This window comes from Stegastes partitus, unplaced genomic scaffold, assembly GCF_000690725.1.
Source record: "Stegastes partitus isolate 25-593 unplaced genomic scaffold, Stegastes_partitus-1.0.2 Scaffold888, whole genome shotgun sequence".
Taxonomy (NCBI): Eukaryota; Metazoa; Chordata; class Actinopteri; family Pomacentridae; genus Stegastes; species Stegastes partitus.
Genome location: NW_007578619.1, coordinates 89,948 through 97,970, shown reverse-complemented (window position 1 = coordinate 97,970; position 8,023 = coordinate 89,948).

Below are 8,023 nucleotides of genomic sequence, written 5' to 3'. Positions count from 1 at the left end.
TGTCCTTGTTGACAGCTCAGAGTTTGCAGCCAGATCGGGGTCTCCAAGAATGACCCAACCATCGTGTAGGCAGGGTATCCTCTACTCTCAGACAAATATTGGTATTTAAATGGATCGTCAGAAGGCTCTCTGGTTCTTTAAAGCGCCATCACCATTTGAGGAACCTCTTTATTTAGGAGATAGTTCTTTACGCATTTTATGCGGTTCTTCAAAGTACTAAAGTTTCTTCATTTTTGACTGGTTTGGTGCAGATAATAGCATCCAAGTAGAGCTGCAACTGATGATTGTTATTAATTATTCTGCTGAGTATTTTCTTAATTAATCGATTAATCATTTGGATTATAAAACATAAGAAAACAGTGAGTAAATGTGTTATATGTGTTTTAATGGAGGGGACCCAGAAATGCTGCAAATTCTTACATTTTTTGCCCAAAAATCACTCAAACAACTATCAAGCCTTGTTATAGAAACAGAACCAGGTGAGAACTAATTTGTAACCTTACTTTGTTAAGTGCTGTGTGATAGCATGTGTTGTAAACTGTTCTATACAAATCAAATCAAATTGAATTGAACTACATTGAAAATAGTTCCTTAAAGAACCTATTTGTACTAAAGTTCATTGGATTGGATTTATGATGCCTAAGTAAGTTTTTTTATTTATTTTTTTATGGTTCTTTGAGGCACCTTTGGAGGTTCTCTAAAGAAGAAAACTGTATTTTTGTGGAACTAAAAACGGATCTTCTATGGCATCACCACAAAGGACCGTTTTTGGTTCCAGTTAGCACCCTTATTTCCCTGAGTGTACACAAATTCATAATGCTTTTTAATAACATGCAGATCTATTGAGTCCTTCTCGCAGGTGAATGAGCGTCTGAATAGACGGCTGTGGCGGCCCCTCGAGGTTGGGCGTATCACACAGGGCTTTTGTTGCATTTGTTGTCATTAGACGTAAACTGAAGGGCAGGTGGGTTTTGTGCTGATACACCGCTCATACACGCTCAATGATGCTCGTCCGCTGTTTGCACATCCCACATTGAGCAGTTGTGTGTGTGTGTGTTTTTTTTTAAAGGCGAGCCAGACTCCTTTTGACAATCCAGATGGCCCTGAGGCTCTCTGCATCTGTGAGGCTCTGACTTCTGGCTAACAGCTCTCTCCTCATGCGAAATTCAGCTTCGTGGTGAGCTTCTTCGCTCCTCGCTGTCACGGCCTGTAAACCTTTACGGCTGTTTGAAGAAGAGGACTCTCCACTTGAGGGTCTGGGTAAATAACTTGAAGTATTCTGGCGCGCCATACGTCACACAAATAGAGTGTAAGTACAGTGCCGTCATGTGGGCAGGCTGTGGTGTTGTGTGTTTACGTGTGCACACATGCTCACTTATCCACTATCATCCCAGATCAGTGGGGGGCTTCTCTCCATCCATTGGCTCTTTGTTTTGCCACAGTGAAATGAACTATGTGTCTTTCTCTGGGGTTCTCCTACTCCACCTACGTCCCTGCGTTCTTGAGCTGGAACTGAGCGTGGACAGACACACGGATGCACACACACACATTCACACACACACACACACACACACGTGGAGACACATAGGGGTAAAGGGGCTTTAACATAAATCTGTTGACCCTTTGTCCTAATGCTATGTCAGCTTTCATGCTGAATTGAGATTGTGTGTGTGACAGAGATACAGACAGAGGTTGAGACAGCTGCTGAGGTCCGCTGAGAAGAGCCTCTGTCCGGCCAGGCCACGCCTCGGCCCTTCTCCTGCACAGAGAACTATTGTCTTCGGAGCTGCTTCTCCACTGTTCTGATGTCATGGTTTGTCCTTCCCCAGAGGGCTGCTGTTGCTGTTGTGGTAAAACTGGAAAGACCTTTCGGCCCAAACTCAGAAGCACAAACAACTGCGTGGACGTCTAAGAGTCCCAAGCACTGCACACACACACAAAACGCTCCTGTGCTCTCGCATTTTCGACCTCTCTTTTACTAGTTTGAATCTTATTTGCTTTTATTTGCATGGCAGTTGATGCTTTTCTTGTGTGAATCCTGAATTCGGCAGTCCATATGCAAATCAGTTTCTTGCGCCTCGTTCAGCCCCGCCTGTCTGGACTTTGCTCATTGGTGAGGCGCAGATAAAGATTCTTGGGCTCCTTTTCTAGTCTGTCAAAATGCCTCCAGGCTATTTTGAGGAAGATAAGCACAATCAACCACAGACAAGCAACACAAGCAGTATTAAAGGCAACCATCACCATCATACAAGGCTTGTTTAAAAGCTGTGGAGGCAATATTTGCTAATTAGCCACACAAGGGGAATTACATTTGTAAAGTTTAGGCATTAAAGTCACTGTTAAACCAGAGATCTTAATAATTGAGAACAACTATGATTAGTAAATGTTCAGCTGTCAGCTCGTGTTTGCTTAAGGTTTTATGAGTCTTTTGTTTGTTGAGTCTCAAATCACGAGTTCTCTACCACTCCTCATATAAAGCTTTACGTGCCAACAGTGTTTGTTTTAGCCATGTTAGTGGTGGCTAGAGATGGCAATGGGTCTGTCAGTCTATAGTCCAGACTGAAATATCCCAACAGCTCATGAAAGGATTGACATGAATGCTCCTCATTATCCGTTTTCCTGACTTCTGTTCCCATTTTTGGTTAAAAACTGTTGCACGGTTGGACTTTGCCAGAAAATTTGAATCAATAATTTGGAGATGGTGCCCATGAATCCTGGCTTTTGATCACACAACCACAAGCATTTTAAAAATCTTCGCTTGTTCTGTGAAATATCTGAACATTTCTATTCAATTTCAGTTTTATTTACATTGTGACAACTTACAGCATAAGTTATCCCAAGGTAATATAATGTAGAGAGAAATCCCCCAAAAAATCCCTTCAGGCAGCTCATTGGTGACAGCAGGAAGATAAATACCTCCTTTAACAGGAAGAAACCTCCAGCAGACCCAGGTTCAGGTCGGGCAGCCATCTGCCTTGACGGGTTGGAATGAGAGTAAAGGGAGGAGAAAACAGAATAGCAGATTTAAAAACACAGAAGAGAGTAATAAACACTGTGGAGATTGAGAAGGCCAGTAACTACAGATCAGCTCAAAGAATACCTGCAGAGAGGACAAAACACAAACTAAAGACATGCAGTGATGGATTATCAACGTATGGGGAGTAAAGGAGAAGACAACAGAGGAGGGGCTCTCAGTGCATCATGGGAAGTCTCAGAATAGTCTGGGCCTATGTAGCAGCATAACTAAGCTGTCACCTGAGTCAGTCTTTCCTATAAACTTCATCCCAGAGGAAAGATTTCAGCCAAATCTTAAAAGTAGAGAGGTTGTCTGTCTCCTTAATCTAAACTGGGAGCTGGTTCCACAGCATGAAAGCTCCACTTCCTATTCTGCTTTGGGGAACTCTGGGAACCACAAGGAAGCCTGCAGCCTGAGTGCAAAGTGTTGGGATGATATGGTAAAATAAGGTCTTTAAGATATGATGAAGCTTTTAAAGCTTTATGTGTGAGGAGATGATTTAAATACTCTTCTGGTCCCACTTGCTGGTTCCTGACAAAACTCTGGTTGCAGCATTTTGTATCAGCTGGAGGTTGGAGAGTTACTGGGACATCCTGCTAATATGAAAAAATAGTCCAACCTAGTTTGACAATCATGCTTGTACTACATAGACTGGCACAACACGTTTTACATTCCATTCATGGTACTCTAATTGTGGATGCCAGATCTTTTTACTTCTAGTGCAACCATGAGGCTGACATTTGTGATTCTGAGTACAAAATGCCATTAAAATTTCAATTTGTCTAAAGTATGATAGCTCATTAAAGTTATAATTTGTCTGAAATGAATACAAATACAAACCTAATGACATTCCCATTATCCTCAGCTGTACTTTTGTTTGGTGTTTGTCCCCAGTGGAGATATTTCTTCTTGTTAAAAGGGATTTTTTTTTTCTTTCCAATGTCGTCAACGAGCTGCCAAAAGGTAATCTTTGCATTTTCTGGGTTTCTGTCTATAATATAATAATGTAATGTCATAATCCTCCCCCTATAAAAACGCCTTGAGATGACTTAGGTTGTGAATTGACGCTGTATAGAAAACGAAACTTAAATGCAAGCATGCAAACATGCTGAACCCAGACGGTTAACACGGCTGAAATATAGCTGCCAGAAGTGGTCGTATTATCACTTTAAACATCTCACTACACTAAGATTAGCATTTATCTTCAGTAGATCAAAAAAAGCCGCGAGCATGACGGACTCTTTCTAAAAAAGAGAGAGGTTGAGAAGATAAGAAATTCTGTTTATGGTGTTTGGAGGATGTAAACAAAAATTGGTACAAATCTGATTACATCTGATGAGATCCGGATGAGGGAGAGAAGATGAGCACGTGGGTTGATTGCAGTCACAGCTGAGACACGTCACTGTAATGTGTTGTTGATATCGAAAAGCTGGATTGTGTAGTTTGAAGAAGGTTTTATGAGTCTTTTCTCGAGTCGTGTCCGGTCCATGACCAGCCGGGCCAGAGCTGTTTTTCTTATTCACCTCTGCCTTGGTAGCTGAGTGCTGTGACAATGCCACTTGTGTTTGATTACACTCTGTTAGAATCACCAGACAATAACTAAGATAAGAGAGAAAGAGATAGGTGGATAAGAGTGAGCCTTGTTAGAGGGCTGTGTGTCATTGACGGTAAATTTGGACTGCAGAGGTCAAAGTTCTTGAGAAATATGCTTTGCTTTGGAGATAAGGTCTGATAGCACAGGTATGTAGAGGGGACCGATGAGAGGGTGCATGGATATTTATTATGCACATATTTCCACTCAGATTTAATGCAACCTCAGCCTCACCATGCAGTAAACTGAAGGAACCCGTCCTGCTGTTGTCAAATTTAGGGGACCGCCATCCTCCCCCTCCATCGAGCTGGATGAGAAACAAAACCCCTCTAATAGGACTTCCTGCTGGAGGTTTGTGGAGCAGAGAGAGGACATCACCGGCAGTGGAGCTAACACTTGTTGAGCAGCGAGAGGAGACGCTAAAAAAAATACTTTTCTCACCACCCACCGCCTCTCTGTCACCCTCCTCTCCATCCTCTCCCCATCTCTCTTTCGTTTCCTCTGCTCTGTTATTATCAGCCAGATCATTATCGGGCTCTGCGATGGAGAGGAGGGCCGGCCTCCCACATGGCTTCGGTGAGAGATTTCTAACAGCGGCAGCGGCACTGGAGGAGGGGATAGAAAAAAAAAAAAACGAAGACAAGAGGTCCAATAAAGTCCATCTAAATATAGAGGCAGCAGGGCCTTTTTTCCCTTGTCCTTATAAAGAGCTGCTGGTGAATCCGGGTGGACTATCCTCCTCGCTGCACTGATCACTCCCTCCAGGATCGGGAACATAACTGTTGGTGCGTGGAAACAGACACTCGTGCGTATAAAGATGCACACACACACACACACACACACACACACACACACACACACACACGCACGCACACACGACTACGCTGTTTTATGAGAGAGCGAGAACATTGGGCTTAGTGACTTTTTCTTTACACAAGAGGGCAAATCATGTTTGGTGGAACATACTAAAATAGGAGAGGTTTGAGGAACCCTCCAAAAAGAAATGATGGGAGAAAACGAGTAACTTTGGGGGGGGGCGGAGGTTCTCGGCCTGAGAGTTCACGTGCAGGAGATTATGAAAGAAGATACAAACGAACTTCTGGCCAAAAATATCTCAGAGGGGGGATTATACGTTTCAATTTATATCAACACGATCTCTGTCCTATCTCCAAATTAGGCCCCTATTTGGCTCTTACACACAGGTTTGGTCATGAGAACTAGTTCGACAATTTTGGGGAAATTAGTTCTTGGCCTGTCAGCACTTTTTGTAGATTATGTCTGTATAATGAAAGCATAAAGAGTAGAAACAGGGGAACAAAATCCATCACCGTCACCAGAGGGTCACTAATGAACATGTGTTGTCTGTATCTGTTAAAAAAAGCATTAATGTAATAAAGTATGTATACTCATTTATTTGATTTGGGGGTTATTGCATGTCATGTTAGTTGAAAACATGTTCACGTCAGCCACCGTAAATTCACAGCTTGTCATTTTTACATTGTAATTGTTTGTAATTGCTTCAACAAGCAATTGAACTAATGATGTTAATTAGAGAGATCAAGCAGGCAGATGTTATTACCTCTGGACAAAGCTAGTGTAGGTGTTTCCCTGTTGTTGCTACGCTAACCAGCTACCTGTGGAAGTTTGCTGTATAAAAATGAGAGCACTATCGAGGCTCTCATCTAATCCTCTGCAAAAGGTCAAACAGTTTGTTTTTTTTTAAATGCATTTTTGGCTGCCTTGTTCCACTCATGACTTCATCCTCAATCCGGGCGGCGAAACATAAAGTCGACCTCTTCATTTAGGACCTTTCCTTCATGACAAAAGAAATTTAACAGCTGCGCCATCGATTGTAAGTGACTAATGTGATTTACTCCCTCATCCACCGCCCTGTTGCTGTCCGTCTGAAGTGCCGTTATCAGCGACGGCCCATCCTGTGTGTGACATCAGCAGCTGCTTTCCACTTAAGTAATATGCAGGTCATGTGCTGTTTAACATTGTCCGCAGGCGCACACGTGTCTACAGGAGGGGGCAGAAACACATCACTTTTTTTTTTTGGGAGCTTTTGACACAGATATAATGTTTGCTACACTCTGTTTGTTGCGAAGAAGAAGCCCTTTTCACAGCTGTCCTCGTATGACAGCGGTGACAGCAAAAGTTCAGAAGTCAAACGTGTGGGGGGGAAAAAGGTTGTTTTTTAACATGCTGTTGTACACACCTGTTGCTCACTGCCTCCTGTGGTGAGAGGCCACACACACTTACGGACGCACACTGAACACGCACACACACACACAAACTGGTTTTGTTGTGGTTGTGTGAGCTCAGATCGGGCACCAGAGGCAGGCGCAGAACAACAATCACACACTGAACATCAGAACTCGTTACGTAAGAGCTCCTCTTCCAAAACTCTGCTGCTCGGTCTGACAGAGTCAATGTCAAACTCTTTTACGAGAGGGGAAAACGGGTATGATTTGTGCAGCTGCTGCGTGTAAAGCTGAAAGGGATCGATCTGTGTGTGTGTGTGTGTTTGGGAGCGAGACTGGGTCAGTTTGTGGTCATGAAAGCCCCACTGAGAGAGGAAGTTCAGCTGTCAGTAGCTGTCAGGCACTGGGCCTCTCTCTCTCTCTCTCTCTCTTTATTTGCTGCTCCTGTTGTAATTTAACCTCAACCCCCTTCTCTTTCCTATTCTCCCTTCCTCCTCTTTTCTGCCCTCCAACAGCAGCTGGCTGAGGTCGAGGTGGAGGCGCTGCGCGTTAGTAAAAGCATGTTGGCCAGAGATAAGGAAATGTGGCACAGAACCAACACACCCCTCCTCTAGGCTGAACATATTATGAACACAGACATACAGCAAACAGAAAATGTGGTGGCTAAAGGTCAAAGCATTTACTCTGCAGCATAGTTGGTTATGGCATTGCTATTAGAAGCAGAGGTTTGACCTGACTTCACTTTTAGATTTGGCACCTCTTGCCTTCTCACCTCCCTCTCTCATCTGTCCAGCGCTCTGTCTCACCCCATGCAGGGTGTTACCCATGCTGCATTAGCTGCTCACATGCAGAGCCACACAGAACAAACAGCCTCTCTCTCTGCTCCATGTTTGGTGGGGGGTGAAAACATTTCTGTGTGTGCATGCCAGCGCTGCCAGACTGGTGTGGCGTGGTGTGAAATGGACATGCGGGGAGGATGTGAGGCTGGAGGCGTCTGTGGCGCCTCAGCTCTGCTTGTTAGATGTTGGAGGGCGGGTGGGGGGAGGACAGAGGCTGTTGTTGAGGGGAGAGTGGGGGGGAGCTCTGATGGACGTCCCCTGGCTCTGCTTCAGTAAGACACGCTCAGATCGCGTTACAGAGCCGGAGACTTGGATGATCGGAAGAAAGACTGGGAGTGAAGACAACAACTACTACGCTAACAGGAGCTGAAAC